General features: G+C 44.5%; 1 protein-coding gene across 4 annotated transcripts in view; it reads right to left on the bottom strand.

The window, feature by feature from the left end:
- The window catches only part of Palm2akap2 (PALM2 and AKAP2 fusion), a 457,555-nt gene that overhangs the window by 91,518 nt on the left and 351,264 nt on the right, over positions 1-14,773 (bottom strand). The gene's annotated exons all lie outside the window — the stretch shown is intronic.

The raw sequence follows: 14,773 nt of genomic DNA, 5'->3' as shown, positions 1-14,773 counted from the left end.
AAGCAAGCTCCCTTCCGGTCAGTCATGTGAACTAGATGAACATTAGACTAACAGTTTTTCTTCCTCATTCTGTATCCTCCCAATGATAAGAAAGTCAGGCTGTATTTATTTTTATTATCAGTCATATGATAAAAATAAAGAGAGCTATCTCTTTACTTAATAATGAGTCTCAAAAACTACCCTTACCATAATTTTAAGGGTAGGTAAAATAGTAAAGACAGAATAGGAAACACGAACACTTGGAAAACTGCAGCAAAAACAGATACTCATGTTTCAAGTCATATTATGAGGATAAGAAGGCTATTAAAAAGAGCCATACAGAATGACATTAAGTAGGCAAAATGTTGCTTCCTCTATATTCTAGTACTGAGTGCTAACCAGGTGCCAGGCTCTCTGTTAAACTCTTTACCTACATTTTATCACTTATTCCTCCCCAAAAACTCTAGGATGTGAGTTCTGCATCCCCCTTTTGCAGATGAGGAAACCAAGGCTTAAAAAGGTTCTCACAGTAACACACATAGAAGTGACAAAGCCAGGGTATGAGCTTGGTTACCTAACTCTGGAATCCTGAATTTCAATCTATGCTCTGTATAAGCCATCTTCTTCCCCAAAACTCCAAGCCATTCACTTTACAAATCTGCACCTAGATCCTAGCAAAACTGGCGTCTCACATTCTATAATTTCTGCACCATAATTTACTTTTTCTCATTATTTGAACTTTGTGTTTTTTCCTAGAAATAGTGAACTCCTTCAAAACACCGGCAGAGAATTCTTTTGATCCCCTGAGGAGCTCAGGGATGGATAAAGCACGCCTCTCAAAACAAGGGCAAAACAAAAGACGGAAGCACGCAACTGACCCCCAAATGGATGAATGGACTTAAAAATGTGGTGTACACACACACACACACACACACACACACACACACACACGCACACACGCACACACACACGCACACATGCACAAAGTGGAATCTTATTCAGCTTTTCTTTCTTTCCTTCTATCTATTTTTTCCCTCAGTGCTAGAGACAGAACCCATATTGTCCTGTTTTTAAAAGGAAGGAAATTCTGACATAGCTACACCATGGATAAATCTCCAAGACATGCGGAGTGAAAGAAGCCAGTCTCAAAAGGACGAGCACTAGTGATTGAACTTACGTTAGGTTTCTATGGTGGACAAATTCATAGACACAGAGTAGATGGGTGGTCGCCAGGGGCTGGAGAAGGGGGAAGCGGGAGCTGTTCAATGGGAAGAGTTTCAGTTTTGCAAACCAAGAGCATTCTGTGAGGGGACAGTGGTGGTGACAGTAGCTCCACAATGTGAATGCACTCAATGCCACAGAACTATACCCTTAAAATTAGGTGATGAATTTTATATCATGTGTATTTGGCCACAATTAAAATGAGAAAACAAACAAACAGAAGGCAAAAACTAGAACAGGCTAGAGCTGCGGCTCAGTGGTAGAGCACGCGCTGGGCATGTGGGAGGCCTGGGTTCCATCCCCAGCATGAAAACCAAACAAACAAAACACCAGAACAGATGTCTGTCATAGGAATGCCTCCGTTGATCCTTCAGGCAGGTCACACTGCTGTCACGAATGTCCCAAAGCTGATCCTCCACCAGAAAGTCATTATGCTGGTGTGACACCGCAGTCCTCTCTCTGCCGGGAACAAGCCTTTAGAGGCTGTCACTGCTGTGCTCACTCACAGCAGCGCAATCCACATGTCACTCTCAGGATATGCCCTTTCCAACAGCCATGGAAGCAAGAGGAAACATCAAACTCCAAGAAAAGTACATTTTTGGAACCTCAAGCCCGTCCTGTGTGGGGGCTCCCATATCTAGCTCTCGGAATAGCAGAAGACAAGTCCAGGCATCCACCATGTCCCTTATCCTGGCGTCACTGTGGCAAAACTATATATGGGGAGGGGTTGCTTTCACCCTGACAAGGCTGAGCCAGAACAGCTTGGGATTCCTTGGATGATGGGTGTGGTAAAGAAGGAACTGCCCCAGCCCCAGGGTCAGAGCTGCCTGGCAGGAAGCAACCCTTTCCCCAGGTCCTTTCCTACACATCACTGCCCCACAGCCTCCACGGAGGACACACCCAGCCTTGTCCCACTGGACGCTCTTCAAGTGAATGGACCACTTGGACCCCCAGATACCCTCAGCCAACCACCACAGGGCATTCAAGGCCCACTGTGTTCCAGACCTAGGTTGGGCTCAGGGGTCAGGCAAGACAGGCCCTTCACCACTGGAGGATTGAGCTGACTTTTCTCCTTTGGCTTTCAAAAATTATTGTCCTGAGCTGTTGTTGTTGTTTTTATCATAAACATCATCCTCCTTCACATTACTTCCACCTTCTTCCTCCTTAGATAGCAGCTCAGCTGCTGACTGCTCACTTCTGGGCTCTGATACCCAGGAATCCAGGTTCTCTCTGGCTTTCATGAAAAATCTAAGCCACCAATGAGATTATGCAGGGTGTTCTAGAAGGGGTCCTTTCTCCCTCCCCTGAGGGTGTTTGTCCCTGTTCCCTGAGAACAGTTTACTAAGAGAACTGGCAAGACTCCAAAGAGGAGGCCTAGGCTGCAGGTCCCCAGACCTCCCAAGGAGTCCAACATCTTGACCCACATCTGCAAGGGCTAGCAGAGAGCCTCAAACTTGACCATGTGGACAGAAGGAGGCCAAGGCAATGTAGACGTGTGTTATGGGACAAACCCGGTACCTCGGCCTGCCCTCAAGTGTTATGTTGTAGGTTTTTTTATCTTTCAATGTGTTCTTCTTAGTTATACATGACAGTAGAATGTATTTTGACATATACATGGAATATAACTTCCCAGTCTTGTGGTTGTACATGATGTGGAGTTACACAGGTTGTGTATTCATACATGAACACAGGAAAGTTATGTCCGATTCATTCTACTGTCTTTTTAAAAAATTTCTTAATTTGTTCTTTTTAGTTATTACATGACAGTAGCCCAAGTCTTGTGAGGCCAGTGAAATCTTTGGGGTGGGCCTGGTAATTGACTGGTGTTGTTCCAACAAGAGGACTTTTGGACACAGCCTTACACAGAGGAAAGACAAAGAGAAAGACCTGAGACAGATCCTTTCCTCACAGCCCTGAAAAGGAACCAGCCCTGCCAATACCTTGATCTTGGTATTCTAGCCTCTGTGAGCCACCCAGGCTGTGTGTGGCACTTTGCTCTGACAATCCTAGCCAGCTAACACATCAAGGGCTGGACAGCAAACGGGTGATGGATGCCCCCTCTCTCAACGGCACACCTTCCAAAACCTCAGGTCCTGGATATACTCGCAAGGTTGTTGTGTTCTTAAAGTTACTCAGGTTAAATTTTCTGTTAGTTGGACAGCTTCAAGGCTTGGAGACAAAAATTAAACTTTTTTAATTTTTATTTTTTTGGTACTGGGTATTAACTCCGAGATGCTTTGCCACTGAGCTATTCTTGCAGCTCTTTTTTATTTTTTATTTTGAGACAGGTTAATTTGCTTAGGGTCTCACTAAGTTGCTAAGGCTAGCCTTCAATTTGCAATCCTCCTGCCTTAAACTCCCAAAAGAGACAAAATTAATTTAGAAAATAAATGCCGTGTGGTTTGGTTCTGAGTGTAGTTTTTATTTATGGACAGAGATTCACACCTCCAGCCACAGTAAAAGGAAAGAGTGGGCTGGGATATAGCTCAGTTGGTAGAGTGCTTGCCTTGCATGCACAAAGGCCCTGGGTTCAATCCCCAGCACAGAGAAAAAAAGAAGGAAGGAAGGAAGGAAGGAAGGAAGGAAGGAAGGAAGGAAGGAAGGAAGGAAGGAAGGAAGGAAGGAAGGAAGGGCAAGCTTTGCCTATATTAAGCAGCAAGAGGGCAGAATGAAGAGGGTAATTATGTAGACAATATATAAAAAAGCCAGACTAAGGAATTCAAATCCTGGCTTTCCAAACTAGCTATGTCCCCTGGTCCTAAATTTCTGTCCCCAATGTCTTCCATCTGTAACAATAAAAATTATAATGGTTTCTCCCTCTGAGGTTGTCACAGGGGTTAAAGGTGACCATCCTTACATGGCACACACAACAGGGCCTGACTTTCAATAAATATTCATGATCATCAGGAAGCAACCTAAACTCACTTTGAACCAAAGAGTATCTACTCTATGAAAGATTGAACTCACTTAAAAAATAGACAAATTTGTAACTCTTGTCCAAGTTACACCTATTGAAAGAAGTTTGATCACAGTCTGTGGATAAAAATGGACTGGTGTTAAAGCCAAGGCTTCACTAAATTATACCCCCTATTGTATTATTTTTCCTCTCTTCCTACAGACTCTGCTTGGTTTGGATGCACTGTCCCTTCAGCCTCAGGAACTGGTATTTGCAAGAGTCATTGTATAATGATTTTTCCAGGCAGATTTTGAGAAGCGACATTTGGGACAAAGAAGGGTTTAGTGGATCTTGCAGAAGTGGCAGAGAGCTTGCCTAGCACCTGCCAGGCCCTGGTTTGGATCCCCAGTTCTAAACAAAATAAATACATAAAGTCAAATTAAGAAACTAAGCCCCAGGGGCAACTGATATTCAGGCGGTTAGAATGAATTAACTCAACCATACTGGAGGCAAAAACTCCTGGTTCAGTCTGTCTTCCTTCCTCTTAACAGCTGTCTCTGCACCTATTCTCAGCCAGCACAGAACCAGACTAAGGGTGAAATATAAGCCTGGACTTGACCTATTCATCTCACCTTTCCCAGTGGCAATGTCTTCATCTTTAAAGTTTTGGGTTAAACCTACCCAAATCCAGAGTGGTTGTGAGGCTAACATAAGATGTACCTGGCCCACAGCAAGCATTCAAGCATGGATTACTATAACAAATAGCATAGCAGGCCCTCTCTCAGGCACCCTGACCTTCAGTTTTCTTTCAGTCATTTATATACCTTTAAGACTGACATTTTAGCTGGGTACGGGTACACATACCTGTAATCCCAGCTACTCAGGTTAAAGAGGACCCAAAAATTCAAGGTCAGCCTGGCCAATTTAATGTCAGCCTGTCTCAAAAATAAAGCTGGGTGCAGTGGCACACACCTGTGATCTCAGCAGCTTGGGAGGCTAAAACAGGAGGATTATGAGTTCAAAGCCAGCCTCAGCAACAGCAAGGCACTCAGCAAATCAGTGAGACCCTGTCTCAAAATACAAAACAGGCCTGGGGGTGTGGCTTTAGTGCTTGAGTGTCCCTGAATTCAATCCCCAGTTCCAAGTAGTGAACTTGGGAGGCTGAGGCAAGAGGATTGAAAGTTTGAGGCCACCGGGGCAACTTAGTGAGACCCTGTCTCAAAATACAAAATAAAAATGACTGAGGATGTGGCTCAGTGGTAGAGCACCTCTGGGGTCCAATCCCCAGTACCATAAGATAAAATAAAACAAAATAAACAAGATCCTCATAATAACAACAGTCAAAGAAAGCAGAAGCACACAAGAAGAACAAGAAACAACTCTTGTGTTAGAATTCTGGACCTTAAAGAAAAGCACGTTTAATCAGAGTAAAACAAGAAAGTAGGTGGAGATATTTGTGGTAATTCTCAAGGGGGCTTTTAGAACTGGGGGTTAACAACTGAGATTCTTTATTGGATGTAATTTCATTTTGAAACTTTTTTTTTTTTTTGCATTCAATACACAATAAGCAGCCTGGTTTCACTTTCTGGATTTTCAGCTCACCAAAGGAAGAAGAGGAGGCTAAAGGGCATGGGAGATGAAGGGAAAAATAGTTCCAGATGTTCTGGACCAGGCTTTAAAGCAAAAGAAGGAAGGCAGGCAAAGTGTCTGAGGCAGAGATGCCTCCAGGTGGTGGAATCAAAGGATCTGAATAAGAATAGAGAAGCAGAGACCTGGGGGGCAAAAAGGAAGGTGGCAGGGTGTGTGCCACCTCCGTTGCCCAGCCTGGAACTTTCTTTCCTTCCTCCCCGGCCTCCAGGTGGCGCACTGACTGGCACAACCTGCCTGGGAACTGAAGGTAGGGCTGGGCAAGTCTTAGGAGTAAAACAAAGCAACACAAGAGTGCCAGGCAGGACTGCTTCGGAGGTGGGTATCCTCTTGTGGCACCCACATCATGGGCACTCGGGACTTGCCTAGAGAAACATTTCCACTGCACGGTTGGTACTAAAGCTAGACACTCTCAAAAGTAAGCTAACAGAAATCTTGCATCAACCTAAGTTCTTTTGCTCTCTGAGTCCCAATAAAAAGATTCACATTTGCATTGTGCACTGCAATTTGTATCATCTCATTTAAGATTTGCTTACTGCGATTAGCATATATCGGAAGCTACAAAAACATACCTTCAGAGTGTGAATTTTAGATACAGACAATTATACCTGGGTTTCTCAACACTCTGGAAATTTTAGAGGCTGTTCTGGGCATGTAGGACATTTAGCTGCACCCCTGATCTCTATCCATCCCTGCCCTCACTGAGACAGATGGATCTCTCAGGTCCAGCCTGTGGATTCCAATCTTGAGGCTTGGCTAGTTTTCACAATGGTAACTGCCAAACCTTCCTCCAAAGCCATGGTAGCAGAGTTTCCTGACACTCCAACAGGCACAGGAATCCTTGGGAATTTTGTTCAAACGCAAATTCTGAGTCAGTAGGATAGGATTCTCTAGTTTCAACATATTGCTGGTGACACAAACACTGCAGAATCCTGGAGCAAACTTGGAGTGGCAAGGTCTCACAGCACTGGGTTAGCAAAAGAAGGAAGCAAGGTAGGAAAGCTGGCCTGACATTTAGTAGCAGCAGGACTCTCTGGTTACGTGAAGTCCCTGGGTGCTTCAGTATCCCCACTTGAAAAATGATGGTGATTTTGAAGATTATGTAAGACAGCGGAGGGGAAGCAACCAAGTTGGTATCTGGCACTCAAAAAATTGTTATTCCCTTTTCCTTCCCCATAGCTCCTCCCCCATGAGAAAACTCAAGTCCATTTCAATTGATAACTTCTCTTTTTCCTTCCCCTGTCCAAAACCCCTGTGTGGGTCCCACCAGAACGTCAGTTATCCTTTGGAGGCTGTGGATTGCTTTGGTACTGAAGCATAGGATGAAAAGAATATTTTAAAACAAAGTACACATTGTGAATGCGTGCAAAAGCAAGGCCTCCTGCTCTCCAGGGCCATCTCTGAGCTGCACTTGACCCTGATCCAAACTTTTCTCTAAAGGAAAAATGATCCCAAATGGGAATTATCACAGTGCTTTGGATGTGATCTAAGTTGCCAGTAGGGTTTGTTCATTTTCTTCCTCAAATGAATTCTACTCACCTGTAATTGTATCAGAGGGGAATTCTTGCTATCCTTTGCAAGGATAAAAATGTTCTGATGCAAAACAATAATTTGCCAAGCTAAATATAGCTTTGGAATCACACAGTACATGGCACACAGACCCTTGATTTTACTTCACATGCCAAAAAAAAAAAAAAAAAAAAAAACTTTTGAATTCAGGGTTGTTAAATACTAGACTTTTCTAGAATAAGAACTAAAATGTATTCCTTTGGGGAAAATCACTCCTCCAAACCCTCACATAAAAATAGCTAAACAGTGGTGTATTGTATCTGTCTCTGCACACTATACCAAAAAAAAAAAAAAAAAGACTCAGGCACTGCTCCATATAAGGTAGGTTTCTGCGTTCTTCCACCAAAGACATGATGTCATGATAACGTGGGCTGACACCATCAGAGGCACTGGGACAGGCACTGGGACAGGGGCTGAAAGCTGGCAGCTAACTGCTGCCAGGAAAGTGTGGTTTGGCCTTCCTTGTACTTCACCCAGGTGCCGGGCTCAGGCGGGCATTGGCAGTGCTTTGAATTGGAGACGGAGTTGGCAGCTAGCTGCAGGGTGGAGGAAGGGCAGTAGTGTCCCCCTGTCCCTTGCCTTGGGGTTAGCAAGTTCCATTGGGGTCTCTGCTACAGGAAGCACTAGCGCAGTCCTAGTCCCTCAGGCTCTCCACAGACCCTCAGGAATGGGCCATGGGCATGAATGGCCTCCTGAAGATCCCTCACCTTCACCCTCTCCCTGGAACTTGGTGTGGTATGGGGGCAGCCACATGCACACAGCAGGACTCTGGTCCCTCTTTTTCTAACCTACAAAAGACTAAAACCTGGAAATCCTGGCAAATTTCTAAAACCCACACCCAACCAACTCCAGGTACTGTCTTAAGGTCCCTAGTGTAGTCTGAATGATGGAATTAAGAGGTGAGGAACCTGGGAGGTGATTAGGTTTTATAAGTAGAGACCTAGAAACTGGGGTTAATGCCCTCATTTAAAAAAAAAAAAAAAAAAAAAGGCTGCAGAGATTCTTTACCCCTTCTATATTGAGGACACAATGAGGTATCACCTGTGAACCAGAAAGTGGGCCCTCACCAGACAACAAACCTGCCAGTGCCTAGAGCTTACATTTTCCAAGCCTTGGGAACTATGAGACATAACTTTCTCTGGTTTTTAAGCTATCCAGTCTGTGGTATTTTGTCATAGCAGTCCGATGCATTAAGCCAGTTCCTTGCTAAAGTATGTGCAAAGCAATAATGTGTCTTTACATAGTTTGGAGGAAGGCTGATATTTCTGGACCTGCATTACCTATCTTCAGACATTCATTCAATTTCTCACCAATTGCAGGCAGCAGATGAGGAATTTAGGGTTTTCACACGGCAGAAAGCTCAGCAGTATCCAGAGACCTGTTGTGGATTGCCTCTGAGTTCCAGATATGAAATCCCTCAAGACCTAAGGCTGGCAATTCTGGATTTATTAGCTTACTTAAGAATTCCCCTGGGGAACTTTGTCCAGGGTGCATTTCCTTACCAGGATAGCACACGTGGGCTGGTGGGGAAGTACTCAGGATCCACTATAGGCTTGTGCCTTGAGGCAGGAAGTTGTCAAGCTTCCTTTGGCATCACCACGACAGGTGGTTTAAAGCCAGAATCCAGGCCCCTCAAAGGTGTGATCCTGACATTTGTGTCAGGGCTCAGGATTCCCTGGGTGACGCTGGGAGTGACAGAACCACACATCCAAGTAAACAGTGGAGATTCCCAGGAAACCAAGTGTCTGGCGCAGGGTATAGACAATGGAGTGCTGGCCCTGAGCCGGACAGTCCCTTTCCACAGACATTTTGAGGGGGAATTTCCCCCGACCTGACACTAACTGAAAAGAAAACTCTGCACAGAGGTACCTGAACTAGGCTGTGCGCTATGGTTTTCTACTTTTTCAATCACACTGCTGCAGATCCCTGGCTACTTTTTCAATTGGACGAAATTCGTTAAATGTACAGGCTTCTCCTAGCCAAGGACCACAGCACTGACCGGATCCTTTCACTTGGTGAAGAGGTTTGGGCCAAGAGTGGAGGATAGTTTTTCTGTGTTATTTTCTAAAGAATGACTTCTAATGCTGAAGAATGAACTCAGTGTTTCTGCTATGTCCAGCCACTTCAGCATGGTGCTACAAAATCATTCATCCTCCGGATGGGGAGATAGCTCAGTTGGTAGGGTGCTTACCTTGCATATATACAAGGCCCTGGGTTCTAATCCCCAGCACTACCAAAAAAAAAAAAAAAAAAAAATCATCCATCCCAAGTATAAATTCTAGGCAAATCTGTCAGAAATCAAATGATAAGACAAAGTGGACTGGATTGACTAGGTTTCTCAGATTCTTCCGAAAACCTTTTATAACCTTTTATACTTCAGCCTTCAGCCCAGCACAGTGGTACACACCTGTAATTCCAGCTACGTCAAAGGCTAAGGCAAGAGGATCACAAGTTCAAGGCCTGCCTCATGTAATTTAGTGAGATCCTATCTCAAAATAAAATAAAAAGGGCTGGAGATATAGCTCAACAGCAGAGCACCTCTGGGTTCAATCCCCAGTTTAAAAAAAAAAAAAAAATTTAACCTTCATTGCAAATTATCACTTTATATTTTAATCCACATTCCTAATTTAGAAAACAGTCAACTTGCAAATCCCTGGCTACTAAAACTTGCAGAAAATCCCCACTAGTATGGGAAGAAGAGTACAATGGCATCCATCACACCATGGGTCACTGATGAACTTAAAGCACAGGTTTACAGTCCTAAAAACTGGGGTCCATTTACCTAATAAGGAATGATATCGAACACTGAAAGTTCATATAGGGGGCAAGAAAAGTGGAAGAAATTACCATAACTGCTTTAAATGCAACTGCTTTAAGAATAAGGGGAATAAGGGGAAGAACAGAGAACATGGTGGTACACGCCTGTAATCCCAACAACTCAGGAGGTAGGAGGATTCAAGTTCAAGGCCAGGCTCAGCAATTTAGTGAGATCCCTGAGTGTTCAATCCCCAGCACCAAAAATAAAATACGAAAAGAGTTAGGGGAAGGGAGGATGTCACCAGATACACTGGGGTCAATAGGAGAGGACTGGGGTGGGGGGTGTCAGGCCTGGAGAAGCTCCATAGTCAAGGCTGCTAGCTCAGTCTGAGAGATGAAAAATGACTTGCTCCTCAATTGCTAGTATTTAAATGTTAACTTTAAAAATTAGCTTGCTTATCATTTGTACCACTCATAAAGATCAAAGAAGAGGTTGGTTAATTTAAAAGCACAACACATACAGCAGTCTTTGGTTTACATCTCATTTAACACATGTGTTGGAAAAGAGATGTTTTTGGTATCCCCATCTTTATAGAGGAGTAAACTAAGATTCCATTTATTTATTTATTTATTTTTGGTCTGGTTTTTATACTAGGGACTGAACCCAGGGACGCTTAACCACTGAGCCACAACTGCAGTCCTTTTTATGTTTTATTTTGAGACAGGGTCTCGCTAAATAGCTTAGGGCCTCATTTAGTTGCTGAGGCTGGCTTTGAACTTGCGATCCTCCTGCCTCCACCTCCCGAGTCACGGGGATTAATTACAGGCATGTCACACCGTTCACAGCTAAGATTCCAATTTTGTGACATGCTCAAGATCTTAGGGAGAACTTGGCCAGCGGTTAAGATGCTTGGGCAACACCATAGCCATAAATAACTACAGTATCTATATATTTGGCTCTTTTTTACCTGATCTGCTCCAATCAAGGAACAAAATCATCCACAAAACCCCTGCCCACACCTAAGATAAAAGGGTTTAAAACACAGTGACATTCCCCCACTGTGTTCTACAGCTCCACCTGCTTCCTTGACGTCCATGAATCCCTCTAGTCAGCACAGAAGACAAAACAGACAACAAAACTCATCCCCTCAAATCCACTTAAGGGATGCTCCATCCATTTTCTCATCACCATCAGGGTCTTCTGCCTGGACAAGGATACCAGCAGCACCTGCCTGCAGAGTGGCATCGCCTACATGGCCTTGAGTACTAGGAGACTGCTGAGTTTGTTTGATGAAAACAAACTCCAGTCACATTCTATTGATGTACCTGGTGGCAAAATCCTGAACTGCCTATGGGAAGACCACAGAATTTAGCCACAGTAAACTCCCCACGGCAGGAAAGCCATGTGGCCATTCACTACACTCAGAGCAGGTATTCTGTCACTTAGAGCCCTCCATCTCTTAAGTACTTCTAGTCAATCATGTACTATAGAAAGTCAGACAAACTCTCTCTTTGAGACAGTTCTTCCTTTTAGGACAGGGATGATTTAAACTTTCCTATAATGTATTCCTAAAAAATGTGTTTGGAGGGTAAATGTCCAAAATCTGAATAGTAACCGAATATGTTCATAGAGAGGATTATCTTATTAAAAAAAAAGGGATATATTAAAAAGAGTGTATGGAGCTGTGCCTCCCTCTGCCATAAGCCACCCAAAGGATTGCTGGGTGAAGCTGGTGCCACGGAAGGGACCTCAAGCTTAAGTTATTTTTTCATCTTTTCTTTTTAAAGTTTCACAGGAAATCTACCTCTGGGTATGAATTTGGACATAAAGAAAATGATACCATTTCTATTAAGAATTGCTAAAATTGTTAAGCCTCCTAAGTATGCTGACCAATTACTTCAAATTTCCAGTCACTAGCACAGGGTCCCTGATCAATTATCTAAAAAAGTGGAGACTCTTTTTTTTTTTTTTTAAAGATCAAAGAGTGACCATTCCAGGAGTTAATTGGAGGCAGAGTATCAATTCTGCCAGGTGCTGGGGCTTCTGCCTATAATCCCAGCTGCTTGGGAGGCTGAGGCAGAAGAATCAAAAGTTAAAGGACAGCATGGCCAACTTCATGAGATCCTATCTGGAGAAGTACCTCAGTGGTAGAGAGCTCCTGAGTTCAATCCCCATTACCACGCCCCCCCACACACACACAAATAGAAACTAAAACAACAACAACAACAAAAACAAACAAACAAACAAAAAAAAACCCCTGCACATCAAGTCTACCAGTGTTGAGAAGTACAAATGAAACTAAACACTAAACCTTTGGTCCTTAGAAATAAATTTTCAGCATGCTCACTATTAAAAATCCCTCAACACACCTCCACCAAAATTCAATTTCACCTTTATTAGAAACATTTCTCATTACCCTAATAAGCAGAGAACAGTAATAACAACTGTGATAGAAATCTGGGACATGGGGATTTTAAGAACCCACCAATCTGTAAGAACAACATCTAGACAATAATTAAAATAATAACTACCAAGTCCAAAGTGTTAGCATTTTTTTTAAATGACACTTAATGGTTAGTCCCACAATAAACATGGAAAGTTCCAGAAATAAAATGACCAGGGGGTCATGTTTCCCCTCCCTTGACAATGAAGACAACCTGCTTCACCTTATTTACCAGAGATCCTGAGGCTACTGAGTCGGAACAAGCCACTTATGAAAGTGAAATAAATTCTGACCACACTACTTGGAACTCTGCAGGCAGGAAGCTGTGCCAACTGTCATGCCAGAACTATGAGATAATGGGGATTTCAAAATGTTTGTCCCATCTTGATGCCCAGCCATCCCTCTCATGATAGCACCTCAGCATCCCAGAAAGAAACTGGAATGAACCCTAACGCACTGTCTGTCTGTCTGTTAGTTGAGGAATCAGGACACCTAGGCTGTATTGGTTTTATTTTTTTTTCCTGGCTCAGGATTAATTTTATTGGTTGGTCCAAAGTAATTTCAGGGCCCACATGACTCTTAGTGTGCCCTCACCCAAAGTAGAAGATGCTCTTAAAAAGCCAAGGGTCAAACTGGGGAGGAGACAGCTAGCAGCAGAGTGCTATTTAGTACATACAAGTCTTCATGTCTAAAAAAAATAAAATAAATAAAGAGTAAAACTTCCCAGACACAGATCATGTTTGGACATGTACTATAAAATTTTACTGATCAATGTTGAGATCAATAAAATTTTATAGTAACATGTCCAAAAATGATCTGTATCTGGGAGAAAGAGGGAATGTCTAATTAAATTGGGAACACTTCCAGGAAGGAAAGTGTGATGCTTAAGTGAACTCTAATCAGAACAAAGACAAGGAAACAGATGCCCTGGAATCACAATGGCAGGTGGGCTTGTCCTTCTTCCGCCGCCAGGCTGACTGTGAACGAGTGCTGGGACAGGGAAGCTCTTCCTAGGAGAAGTAAGCTCCCACACACATTCAAAGATGTAAGAAGGTTACAGTTGCGAGCGGAGGAAAAGTCCCTTCAGGAGTCTTGCCCAGCAATTCCCACAGCACTTAATGCTACACGGAAGGGTACAAGTCTATGGGAGCCAAACCGCTACTGCCCCACACGGGAAACCGGCTGTACCGGGTCTGGAGAGACAAGGCACTGCTCCTCTAAACGAGTCACCCCTTTTCAGACGCCCCCTTTTTGTGGGTTGAGAGGGATCCCCAGGGAGGGCGGGCGTCTTGCATCAGTGTCGTTAGCTGCTAGGTGCACGCAGCTCAGGCTCCAGCCTCATCCGGCCACCTGCGCCACCGCTCAGCGGCGCTGACTCCTGGCTCCCACAGGCTTCGTTGGAGTCCCCTCTGGTCCTCGGTTTCTCTAGAATTTATCGGGACCGCCAGAGTTTCTCCTCGCTCACGCCTGCGGGCGCGTCGCCTCCACTGACTTTACGGGCACAACTTGCCCAGGGCTCTCCCCGCCCCTCCACGATCGCCTCCTTCCATTCCTCAAAGTGTCCCCACGAAGGACCAAACAGATGTGTGCTGGCTTCATCCCGGATAAGACATCAGATTCTGACTGCTTAGGGTCCAGCCTCAGGTCCCACCTCCTGGTTCAGCTACGACCTGGAGCACCCTCTCGCTTTCCGGCAGAAGGGCCGCTCCCTCCCCCGGCATCGAATCCGGAGTTCAGTACGAAAAGGCTCCAGCTGGCTGGGGACCAGGCCAGCTCAGGCCTCAGTCTCCCCACAAAGCTCATGCCTTTCCGAAAATGCCCACAGAGCCCCCAGACCATAAGGCAGGACCAGCACCTTCCTCGCGGGCTGGAACCAGAGGTTCCATCTGCAACCTGCCGGGTCTGGAGAGAGAACCACAGCCACATTTTATTTCACTGCTTTTCCTGTTCATCTCGTTTGTGGGGAAAAGGTGGCGGGGGGGGGGGTCCTCTATTTTTTTATTATTTGTTTGTTTGTTTATTAGTATTAAGGATTGAACCCAGAGGCGCTTTACCACCGAGCTACATGCCCAGTCCTTTTTATTTTTTATTGTGAGACAGTCCCGCTGAGCTGCTGAGGGTCTCGCTAAATTGCTGAGACTGGCCTCCAACCTCTGCGATCCTCCTGCCTCTGCCTCCGGAGTCGCTAGGGTTACAGGCGAGTGCCACCGCGCCCGGCCTACGTTTATTTTTAAGTATTTTTAAGGCAGCCAAAAGCCTG

Source organism: Ictidomys tridecemlineatus, chromosome 4 (genome assembly GCF_052094955.1).
Source record: "Ictidomys tridecemlineatus isolate mIctTri1 chromosome 4, mIctTri1.hap1, whole genome shotgun sequence".
Lineage (NCBI taxonomy): Eukaryota > Metazoa > Chordata > Mammalia > Rodentia > Sciuridae > Ictidomys > Ictidomys tridecemlineatus.
Note: the sequence above shows the minus strand (reverse complement) of the source record. Positions and strands in the feature narration are given on the sequence as shown.